Below are 12,883 nucleotides of genomic sequence, written 5' to 3' on the forward strand. Positions count from 1 at the left end.
CTTTGTTCGGAAACTTCAGATCGTGCAGAATGCATCTGCGAGAGCAATCATGGGCTTCCCAAGGTATGCCCATGTTACACCAACACTCCGCAGTCTGCATTGGTTGCCGATCAGTTTCCGGTCACAATTCAAAGTGTTGGCTATGACCTATAAAGCCCTTCACGGCATTGGACCAGAATATTTCCGGGACCGCCTTCTGCGGCACGAATCCCAGCGACCGGTTAGGTCCCACAGAGTTGGCCTTCTTCGGGTCCCGTCGACTAAACAATGTCGTTTGGCAGGACCCAGGAGAAGAGCCTTCTCTGTGGCGGCCCCGACCCTCTGGAACCAGCTCCCCCCAGAGATCAGAACTGCCCCCACCCTCCTTGTCTTTCGTAAAGTTCTTAAGAACCATCACTGCCGTCAGGCATGGGGGAATTGAGACATCTCCCCCGGGCCTATACAGTTTATACATGGTATGTCTGTGTGTATGCTTGCTTTTAATAATGGGTTTTTTAGTGTTTTTTAAATTATTAGATTTGTTCTTACATTGTCTTTGTTATTGTTGTGAGCCGCCCCGAGTCTACGGAGAGGGGCGGCATACAAATCTAATAAATAATAATAATAATAATAATAATAATAATAATAATCATCATCATCATCATCATCATCTCCCCTTGAAAATCCCAAGTGTTGGAGTGCTCACAACCCCTGCAGGCAAGCTGTTCCACTGATTGATCGCTCTCATCGTCAGAAAGTTCCTCCCAGTAACCTTACCACTTAGCTTTTGACAAGTCAACGGGGTCAGGTCGGTTCACTTAAAAACTGCATGATTCACTCAACTACTTCAATTATTTGCTTAACAACTGTGGGGAAAAGGACTTAACGTGGGGCAAAACATTTTCCTTGCTTAACCATAGAAATTTTCAGCTCAATTAGGGTCAACCGTCAAGGACTACCTGTGTAGCCAATGCTACTACTGCAATAGTGTACCATTGCTGCAATAAAACAAAAACCTTCTAATCATAAATTTGATAAGAGGCAGAGTTACTAAAAAAGGGTCTCACAATTAATGTTGTAACCCTTTCCATAAAAATCTAGGAAGCCTATATACCCATGATGATTAACCTATGGCACACGTGCTACAGGTGGCATGCGGAGCCATATCGAAGGGCACTTGAGGCATTGCCCTAGGTTAGCAGCAGCACACAGGTGCACACTAGCCAGCTGATTTTCGGCCTTGGGGAAGGACATTTCACCCTCCTGAAGCACTGGAGTGCGAAAAACAGCACAACGGGCAAAACGGAAGTCTGTTTTTCTGAACTTCCGGTTTGCCCGTTTGGCTGTTCTTTCACTGTCCCAGGCTTCAGTGACGCCTGTGCGCATGCGTGGAGATGGGGCGGAATTGTGTGCATTCACAGTGCCGGGGGGGGGGGTTTGTGCATGCACACATCCTTTTGGCCAGCGGTGGGCTATGAGCTGGAACGCTAAATTGTGCTCGCCACCGTGGCTCATAAGTTCTTGCGGGACCAGCACGATTTTGCTGCTACACCTGTGGAAGTAGCAAAATTGCGCCCGTGTTTCAGCGAGGTTTTATCGGTGGCTCCATGCACGATTTTGCTACCTCCACAGGTGCAGCAGCAAAATCGCGCAGGTCCCACAAGAATTTACAAGCCGCGGCGGAGAACTCAATTTAGCGTTCCGGCTTGTAGCCCACCGCTGCTTTTGGCACACAAACCAAGAAAGGTTCACCATCACTGATGTATACTCTCCTCAGCCATTTATATCAATGATTCTCAAACTCCGATCTGACAATTGCAAAGTGATTCCCTCACAGCTTTTCCATTTTCACCAATCAAAACTGGCATCCTCTGGAACTCCCTGCCTCCCCATTTCACCCAAAGTTAACTGGCTAGACCAGGGCCATTTATTGCCCCAACATGCCATCTCCCTGCATTCATTGCCAGTCAGTTGGCCAAACAAGAGCCAATTCACCAACTCAGCCCCATATCCCTGCATTTACTCAATTGCTCATCACCTCAGTACCCATCACACAATATTCCCACCAATTAATAACGGATTGATTCTGAAAACACCCGATTTACTGAAACATACAAAAGTGGATTCCCAAGCTCCTGCTGTCAAAAACAGGAAGGGGTTATTGTTTATTTAATTGTGTGCTTTTGGCACTTTCAAGCATCTACATTAGTTGTCCACATTCACAATCACAGTTGAAGAAATGCTAGTTTAAATAAATAGGAGTAGCTGACAAAAGCATTCTATTAAGTGTTTTTTTAAAGGACTGGCAGAACCAGTCACTTTTATTTATTATTGCAAATTTACAAAGGCTAACATGTTGGAACTACTATAGCCAAGTTCTGGGTGTAGTAGTGTGTGCGTGCTGCTCTTGACTCAGATCTTCCATATCCTGTACATGTTCCTTTTGTTTTCCTTAGCTAGATGTATGACTTTATATTTCTCCCTCTTAAATTTAATTGTTTTGTTTCCGCCTACTTTTCCAGCCAAAGTCTTGTGGCATTTCCTCCCCTCACTTTCCAAGTGCAGAATATAGTCCTTGGCATACAGCTACTATTAGGGCTGGAATTTCTGTTGCTAAGCAAGATGGTTGAGCTATGCCCAGGTTTACCACCTTTTTTGTCAGAAACAAGTTTATTTCTTGAGGTAATACAGTGGTAACTCGTGATACGAACCCCTCGTCATACGAACTTTTCGAGATACGAATCCGGGTTTCAGAAAATTTTTGCCTTTTCTTACAAACCTTTTTCGCCTTATGAACCCACTGCCGCAAACGCCGAAGCTGGAAGTTTGGCAAAAGTTCTGGTTCGGGTTTGGGAGAACGCCGAGAAGCACCACCGCCAGGCTGTCACCTTCGCAGAAGAGCCGCGGAGCTGTCGGCCAGTCGGGAGGCTCAAACAGAGGTGGGCAATCCCAATAGGGAATTCCATGGGCGGAGCTTTGACATCACGGAGACGTCCTTCCTGGCCAGCCGAAATGTGGACTCCAGGAAGAACGTCTTCGTGATGTCAGAGTTCCACCCATGGAATTCCCTATTGGGATTCCCCACCTCCGTTTGAGCCTCCTGACCGGCCGACAGCTCCGCAGCTCTTCTACAAAGGTGACAGCCGGGCGGCAGCGCTTCTCAGTGGCCTCCCAAACTTGAACGCCAAACCCGAACTTTTGCCGAACTTCCAGGTTCGGCGTTTGGGAGAACGCTGAGAACCCTCCTGGCTGTTTTGGAAGGTGACAGCCAGGCGGTGGCGCTTCTTGGCGGCCTCCCGAATCCAACCCCAAACCTTTGCCGAACTTCCGGGTTCGGCATTCGGGAGAACGCCGAGAAGCGCCCGGCTGTTTCAAAAGGTGACAGCCAGGCGGCGGCGCCCAGCAGAGTACCGTTTTGCGATTTTTTTTTTTTGCTTGCATGCATTAATTGATTTTACATTGTTTCCAATGGGAAACATTGTTTCATCTTACGAACTTTTCACCTTACGAACCTCCTCCCGGAACCAATTAAGTTCGTAAGACGAGGTATCACTATATTACAATGCAAGAAAATGGTCTGTAACCATAGGAAAGGCTGATGTAAGCCATAATCAGTATGGAATCATAGGTTTGCTAATTGTGCTGCAACCTGATTGACTGTAAGCTATATATAAGGAGTAACACCCTTGCATGGATGTGGTTTGTGCTGGGTAGTTTGTTAGAGTGGTTTGTTATAGTGGTTATAGTTTGTTAGAGTGGTTAGTGAGTTGGTGGTTTAGTGCTTAGTGGGTGGTTGCAGTGGTGGATATAATAGTAGTGTATGATAGTATTGTGATAGTTTTTTTAGAGAAACATTTTGCTAAGAAAAAAAGTAATATATATTTTTACAAGAAAGCCTGCTGCAGTGTTTTTCACTGAAGACTTCAATTAGGTATAGTTGTGAACTGTGGCTAGTTGGTGGGGTTACCTTCCGCATGTGCAAAACTCTCCCCAACACTTTTTGCTATGACTGTTAAGTGAATGATGTGATTGTGAAGTAAATCTGGTTTCTCCCATTGATTTTGCTTGTTGGAAGAAGGCTGTAAATGACAATCATATGGCATGGATGCTGCGACTATCATAAATACATGCTGGTTGCCAAATGCCAGCTTTTGATCACATGATTGTGACGGTCGTAACTGCGACAGTCGTAACTGTGAGGATTAGTTTGTAAGTCACTTTTTTCAGTGCCATTGTAACTATGAACAGTCGTAAAATAATGGTTTAAAGTCAAGGACTACGTGTATTAAAAACCTCATCTTGTCCATGAGTTAATGAAAAAGCCAATTCTTAACTTGTCTTCAACCTTATCTTGCTTGAGCCATTATGTTGTTTGTATTAAATTAGCAAATTATGGTTGGAGAACAGGGGTGAAATGTTCCCAGTCTGCTCGTGCCTGCCAGTCATCCGAGAACCAGGCGGCCTGAGGCTCCACCCATCTGCCCGGCTTCCACCATTTGGGTTCTTTTATCCTCTGTGTACACACAGAATCCTTTGCGCATGTGTAGAGGGCAAAAGAACCCAAATGGTGGCGTTTGGGCAGGTAGGCAGAGCCTCACACTGCCTTCGCGGTCATCTCTCTGATGACTGACAGGCATGAGCAAACCAAGAGCATTTCAGCCCATTGGAGAGTATTTCTGTTGCTTCACTCAAAGGCCAAAGAGGACACACTAACTCATCTTGTACTCAATATGTTCAGTTTTGCTCTTCAAGAGAGACATAAAAAGTACAAGATCCCTTATTGTTTACCAAGGATAGGGCATATTTGTAGTGATATGAACATGTAATCATGTGCATAGCCACACATTTATTGGTAAATAAATAGTACCACAGAAACACTTACAGACTCTGGTGGTCTTTTAGATTAGTCAAGCAAGATTCTTTGGCATAGCATCTTCCCTTTCAAAACCCTACCCAACCACCACCATGCTGAGATTTGATTGGCCCCCAATCCTACTGGCATTTCACAACTGTTTGAAAACCAGTAAGTTCCCCCAACCACATAGGTTGTATGAGCTCATGACTGAGGTTTTTCTTGACATGATTGTGATTCTGTTTGGGTTTGATTGTCCTTTGAGTGCAATTGTACTATCCTTGTGTTACTGTTATACTGTTTTTATTCCATTGATTTTAATTCTAAATTCACCACCAAGAGTCACAATTGCAACATAGACTATTCTACAAATCGAAGTTCAGGTAGCCCTCAATTTACAACAGTTTGTTTAGTGACCAATAAAAGTTACAATTGCAGTCAAGGAAGTGACTGATGGTTGGTTTTCACACCTACGACCATCGCAGTGTCCCTATAGTCCTGTGATCAAAATTCAGATGCAACACACTGGTATTTATAATGGGATAAATTGTCCTGGCATCATGGATCACCTTATGCAACCATATGACAAGCAAAGTCAGTATGGAAGCTACTTTCACTTAAGAACCATGTTACTAAGTTAACAGCTACAGTGATTCCCTTAACAGCTGGGGAAAGAAAGGTTGTAAAGCAAGGCAAAACTCACTTAACAAATAGCAACATACATTTTGTGCTCAATTGTGGTTGCAAATAGAGGATTACGTGTAATAAATAACTAAATAAACAAGTTCTCTGTGTGTCATAGCATCCCCGAAACTTCTCTTAGCTTAGATGTGGAGTCCATACACATGACAGCATCCAAAGTAAACTCAAGATTCCAAAAACAGTAACAAAATCAATTTGCAACTGAAACCTGTTCCTCTTTATAAAGTGCTACTTATTGATGTGTGTAATTATCCCAGTTTCAAGTTCTCTACTATTTTGCGGTGTTTTTCTTTAAGAGAAATTGTATCCAAATTTAATTTTGGTAGTCTAATTAACTTATTATTATAATATTATTATTATCAAAGCCTCTCTGGGGTTTTTTTTTGTGTACACAATGGCTACAGTCACTTTGTAAATTCAAAGTGAATTTACAGCCTAGCCTAGACCATTTATGGAAATTCATCAGGAGGAAGTACAAATGATTGGAAATAGGCCCAAGAAATACAATTGCATTTGGCTGAACCACAAGACATCAAAACCAAGCTGGTTAAATGTCTGAACTGCTTTGTAAAAAACCCGTCACCTCAGTTATAAAAATAAGTATGTGAAAACAAAGCTTTTTCTGACATCATACTCTAGTGCAGGGGTCACCAACCTTTTAGACCTCAGGAACCACTACATTTATAATTTTCAATCCCGCAGACCGCTAATATGATTTTTTAAAAAAAAAATAGTGAAATATTAAAAAATGCAAATAATTTTTCTGCAGATCGCCAAAATTTTCTCATGGACCACCAGTGACCCATAGACCACTGGCTTGTGACCCCTACTGTAGTGTATGTGTCCATGTATATTCCATATTGTGTTTAACAATGATGCAAGTGAGATTACACAAACCTTTATAAAATTAGAACAAGTTGATGAAACCCATAAGGAAACACTCTATTAGAAGAAGAAAAGGATCAGATCCTTCTGGATCCTCCCTGACCAAAACTATTCCAAACTCTTTTAGCAATGTGTTTCCTGTCAAATTATCTTCATCTGAACAAATGTCACTCTGAGTAGAAATAATGACTATAAATGTTTGAACTGTTTCTACTTCTTAATATCACATAGTGTTGCATATTCTCTAGTGACTTTTACTCCTCGCTCTTTAAACAAAACAGCTTGCTTTACAATTCAAATTGGCATTATTTCACTTTGGGATCATTCAATAATGCAGCTGGAGAATTTCTTTGGCGACTCAGTTATAGACACTGTCAAACTATTCACTAAGGCTGCACTACTATTAATCTTCTTATCATTCCTATCACCCATCTCCTCCCACTAATGACTGTATGACTGTAACTTGTTGCTCGTACCCTTACGATTTCCTGATGGCTTATTTGTACCCTATGACAATCGTTGTGTTGCATCTTAGGAGTCTTGACAAATGTATCTTTTATGTATACTGAGAGTATATGTACCAAAGACAAATTCCTTGTCTGTCCAATTACACTTAGCCAATAAAGAATTCTATAAAGAATTCTTTATTGACTAAGGGAGGCAAATACTGATAGTTCAGTAGAATAATCTTCGGGACCAGAATATCTTCGGGACCGCCTTCTGTCGCACGAATCCCAGTGACCGGTTAGGTCCCACAGAGTTGGCCTTCTTCGGGTCCCGTCGACTAAACAATGTCGTCTGGTGGGACCCAGGGGAAGAGCCTTCTCTGTGGTGGCTCCGACCCTCTGGAACCAGCTCCCCCCTGAGATTAGGATTGCCCCCACCCTCCTTGCCTTTCGTAAACTCCTTAAAACCCACCTCTGCCCTCAGGCATGGGGGAATTGAAACATCTCCCCCTTGCCCATGTTGTTTTGGTGTTTGTTTGATTGATTGTGTGCTTGTTTTTTATATATATTGGGGTTGCTTTTATGAATTTTTTAACCTAAAACTGTAATTAGATTGGTAATTATTAGATTTGTCACTATGTACTGTTTTTGCCATTGTTGTGAGTCGCCCCAAGTCTGCGGAGAGGGGCGGCATATAAATCCAATAAATCTAATCTAATCTAATCTAATTCACCCAAGGGGTGGAAACACAAATGGAGAAAATCTTACACATCAACAAAATAAATCACTATTCTGACACTCATTTTCCCTGTTCCTTCACTTCAACATACCCTATACTAGTTTAGAATACAGCCAAATAAATGCACCGCCCCAGATATTGTAATCCAAGAATTTCAGCAAAACATTGCACAATATTGAGTGATGCGGGCAGCTAGAGCCAAATAGTTGGAGGATTATGAGTAGATGACATCCTATCAAAGTGGATCCACCTCTGGCTACTTCAGAAGAAACGACCATCTTTTTAAAAGAAAAAAAAATGGGTCTCAGGCAAACCATCACTTTAATATGGACATTTCTTTCACTCCCATTTTATTCCTTCCAAGCTGTCAATCTCAACCAATTCCAACCAGCAATTAATTCCAAGACCTCTGTGGGTTAAACAAACAAACACATACACATACACAGTTCCACAAATAAATTTGAATGGCTGATGGAGTGAGCAGGATACTACCTTCAAGACCATCTTCTGCCTCATGTATCTCAGTGGCCTGTTAGGTCCTACCGAGTCGGCCTTCTCCAGATCCCGTTGGCCAGACAATATCGTCTGGTGAGACCTAGGAGAGGAGCCTTCTCTGTGGTGGCCACAGCCCTCTGAAACAAACTCCCTCCAGAGATACGTACCTCCCTCTCCCTCCTGGTCTTTCGTAAAGCTCTGAAAACCCACCTCTGCCAGCGGACATGGGGGCCGTGAGTGATGAGATTGTCTCCGGCCGAGATTATGAATGACTGAATCTGATGAATGTATATGTTTGTATATGGGTTTTTTTTAAACACTTTTAGCAATCTGTATAAGTCTTTTAAAAGTAAATTAGATTTCTTTTATATATTGTTGTATTTATAATATTGCAGGTTGCCCTGAGTTGCTGTGAGGGCAGCATAGAAATCTGATAGATAGATGGATGGATGGATGGATGGATGGATGGATGGATGGATAGATAGATAGATAGATAGATAGATAGATAGATAGATAGATATAGATAGAGACAGACAGAGACAGACAGACAGAGACAGACAGACAGAGACAGACAGACAGACAGACAGACAGACAGAGATGATAGATAGATAGAAGATAGATAGATACAGATAGATATAGATAGAAAGAAAGAATAGAATAGTTAGATAAATAGAAAGAACAGAATAAAATAGAATAAAATAAAATAAAAACAGCCTGATGAAATCGGGACCCCATCCTGGATGGAAAGGCGAAATGAAGCGCCAGGCAACTGGGATGACAAGGGCACCGCATCTCGCCAAATGGCAACGAGGTTGAACTACAGACCATCTGAATAACCGAGGCGGGGCAGAGGAGGCCGAAAGGGATCTATTCTGAAGGCAGGCAGGGATCTTCAGGGCCCTGGCAGGACAGCAAGTTTTTTTTAGGAAGGAGAAACAGGCCAGGAAGCGCAACCGCGAAAAATCTCAGCATCTGACCATTAAAAGGAAGGGGGGTGAAGAGGCAGAAGGACGCAGAAGCAAAGCACCTCTCTCACTTCTTCCTTCTTTTGAGATCGCATCCCTCCTCCGCGCTCCCTCGCTCACCAGAGTAGCGGGCCGATTCCGGCCACCTTTCCTGCGGGCTCGAGTTCTGGACGCCTTGCAACCCGCCATGCCGGGCCGGACGAGAGCAGCGGTCGGCGGCGGTGGCGGCCGCCCTCGCCGGCCTCTAGGGCAAAAGGGGTCGCTCGCCAATCACACAGCAAGGCGGATCTCCCGACGGCCAATGGAAGGAGGGCGAGGGGCGCTCTCCGCGGCAAGCCCCACGTTTGCGGGAAGAGCGGTGGGATTCACGCGGTCCAATCAGACACGAGAAGGGCTCTTTCTCCCCCCCTCCCCTCCCCAAACTCAAGCGTACCAAGAAGGCGCGCGGCTGCCCAATCAATGGAGACGAGGAGCGGAATGGGCTACGGGACGTCCAATGAGTTGGCCACATTTTCTCTCCCCCCCCGACGTTCCTTTCAGTCCTGGACTGGGCATTAAATTGCATTTTTTTTTAGCCAATTGCGACATAGTGTAGGACGGCATAAGTCTGGATTGGAATCTCAGATCTCAACCCTTCTGCTCTAATGGGAATTGCTATAAGCTGCTACCCTCTGAAGGCAAACCTATTATTTAAATACAGCATCTAACATAGATGTGTGGCATATTAGGGAGGCGCCGTTGACATGCCTCCATCTTATGCACCAAAGACAAATTGGCCAATAAAGAATTCTATAGATCTTCAAGGTCAAATTATGCTTTGCATCTCCTCTGTTAGGACTGCATGACTGTAACGTGTTGCTTGTGTCCTTAAAATTTTTATTAATATTGTTTCCTCATTGCTTATTCGACCCCTATGGCTATCATTAAGTGTTGTACCTCATGATTCTTGCAAATGTATATTTTATTTTATGTAGATTGAAAGCATACCCATCAAAGACAAATTCCTTGTGTGTCCAATCACACTTGGCCCATTAAGAATTCTATTCTATTCTATTCTACTCTATTCTATTCTATGAATGCTCTAGTGCCAGCCAGAGTAACTTGGGTGGCCATGGTACCCTTTGAGCTTGGCTGTTTTCTTCCAGACGTTTCATTACCCAATTAGGTAGCATCCTCAGTGTATGGTGTTACCTCTTCAAATAATATCAATAGGTGACTCCATTAAGAATAATGAGTTTATCCATGTTTAACAACCATGGTTTAATATGTTAAACGCTCCCATCTGGATTTTGCTACTGAAATTGTAGCTTTTAGCTTATAACTGAAGGGTTTCCTGCAAACTGAGCCAGTACATTATGAGGATACAAAAGGCTTAGTTACTTATTGTGCAAATACTGCCAATGCTGTCATCCGACTTCTGGGACTTGAAGTCCAGATATCTTCAAGATGCCAAGGTTGGGAAACACTAGATTAGAGCATGATGTCTCTGACAAAGAGAACCAGGAGTGTAAAGGGCATTTGTAGACAAGGAAGTTACTCCAGGATTAGGAACTGAAAGTGCAGCCACAGGTGACTTAATTGGGGCTGGAAACAGCATCTCTCCACAGATCCCTGATGTCATATACTCATAAATCTACTTTAAAAAGTATCAGCACAGTAGTTTTTTTTTTAACATTCTCCACCTTCTTGGCTCATCAGATCAAACCATACGATTGCCACATCTTTTAAAAGACACAATTTAATAGTAATTTTTTAATTTATTTTTATTTGTTTTGTCAAATAGGTATTGGTGGTATACAAAGATATAACAATATTTATATACTGTACATGATACTAGTAAAAAAAAGAAACATTACAACAGGGGACGGAAGGCACACTGGTGCACTTATGCACGCCCCTTTACTGACCTCTTAGATCAGTAAATTTACTACTTAAATTTAAAATTAAATTTAAAATTAAAGTAGTAAATTTATTACTTAATAGTAAGCATAGATATTCCTCCAGTCTTAAATATACCCCCCCACATTAGATATTCAGAATCTTTTTTAGTTCATACTTTAAGAGACTTCAAAAACAGCAGAAAATGCAGGTAGTGTGTGTCTATGATGGAATACACAAAGCAATATTGGAGCAATGGTTCAAAAATAACGTATTTTATTTATTTATTTATTTTTATTTATTTATTTGACATACAAATATAGTATTGTATTGTAGTATGTTAGAAAAGATAGAGATAGAAAAGATAAAAACACATTAGGACAGGAACGGTAGGCACAAAGGTGCACTTATGCACGCCCCTTAATAATAGTAATAAAAAATAGTAATAGAATTAGATTATTATTATTTATTAATATTATTAATTATTAATTGATTTAATTAATTAATTGTTAATTGATTTAATTAATTATTAATTAATATTATTACTATTAATATTATTAATAATAGTAGTAATAGAAAAATAGCCGCGCCCCTTTCTTTTAAGCATCCATTCCATCCGCTGTAATCTGTGATCTCCTGGATCCCGGATCCTATCACTCAACGTTCTGTGTGCTGTGATTTTTTTGACACCTTCTCATTTCACCCTCCATCCTCCTTAAGTTTTGCAGATCCCGCTTCCAAAGAGTCATAGAGATGCCGGGAAAATCAGGCGCGTCGTTTCCCGTCTCGTATAAATGGCTCCGTTCATTCTCTCCAAGGCTTCCAGGGGTGGGGAGCCGAGGTCATTCTTGATTCACCGGATCTGGAAAAAAAGCAAAATTAGCTCCCCGATGAAAGCACCCTATACGGAGGAGTTAAGGTGGCGCCGAGATACGATAACGGAACTTCGAGTGAGGAAAGATCGCCAGCCGCTAGTCCTCTCGCAGTAAAAAAAAAAAAACACCAGCTCCTCTATCGTAGTCGGAACGTACCATATTTTTTTTTAAAAAAAGAATAAATGAAGACAAAATGCAAGCTTGAAAACGTCTCTGGGCGTGCAGCAACGTTTTTTTTTTTCCCCTTGCCAAAGCCAAAGATTGCCAACCTGCAGGTGTCGGCAAGGTAGTTCTATAAGGAAGATAAAGGTTTGTCTTCGAGAATTGGGAGCGCCTCAAAATGTTTGGTTTAGGGCAGGGGTAGGCAAAGTTGGCTCTTCTATGACATGCGGACTTCAACTCCCAGAATTCCTGAGCCAATCATGCTAGCTCAGGAATTCTGGGAGTTTAAATCCCAGAAGAGCCAACTCTGAAGACCCACCTTTGTCGCCAGGCGTGGGGATAATTACCCTCTTCTCCCCCTTTTTATTATGTTTTCGGCCTCCCTGTATGATGGATTAGGTTCAATGTGTATGATTGTATAGTTAGGGATTTTATTATGTATTAATGTTTTTAAACTGATTTAATTTCTACTATTAGATTTGTAATATATTGTATCACTATTATGTTCTGAGCCGCCCCAAGTCTTTGGAGAGGGGCGGCATACAAATCTAATAAACTATAACTATAACTTTGCCTATCTTGGGTTTAGGGCTATGAATTTAATTTGGATTGAAACTGGAGATGGGCGTGGGACTCTCGTGTTTGGCAACTTCTCTTGGGGGGGGGGACTGCATCTTAGAAGGAACACGTCTGATAATCTCATTTCTGAGCCGCAAGGTTGTGTTGATTCAGCAAACTAAAATAAACCCTAACCAAGTAGTTAATGCACGAAACTCAATATCTGACTATAGCATCATCACCTAAACCCCAAAACTTTGTCCTTAGACCAGTGATGGTGAACCTTTTCTTCCTGGGGTGCCAAAAGCGGGTGTGATTGTGCTATTATGCATGCACGAGTGTCCACA

At 42.2% G+C, this 12,883-nt stretch overlaps 1 protein-coding gene across 2 annotated transcripts in view; it reads right to left on the reverse strand.

The window, feature by feature from the left end:
• The window catches only part of ST3GAL3 (ST3 beta-galactoside alpha-2,3-sialyltransferase 3), a 251,254-nt gene extending 241,940 nt beyond the window's left edge, over positions 1–9,314 (reverse strand). For both annotated transcript variants that reach the window (XM_070745047.1, XM_070745046.1), the window contains exon 1: positions 9,184–9,314. The gene's annotated coding sequence lies outside the window, so the exon portion shown is untranslated. The remainder of the gene's footprint in view (positions 1–9,183) is intronic.
• Between the last annotated feature and the right edge of the window lie 3,569 nt (positions 9,315–12,883).

Source organism: Erythrolamprus reginae, chromosome 3 (assembly GCF_031021105.1).
Source record: "Erythrolamprus reginae isolate rEryReg1 chromosome 3, rEryReg1.hap1, whole genome shotgun sequence".
Classification (NCBI taxonomy): domain Eukaryota; kingdom Metazoa; phylum Chordata; class Lepidosauria; order Squamata; family Dipsadidae; genus Erythrolamprus; species Erythrolamprus reginae.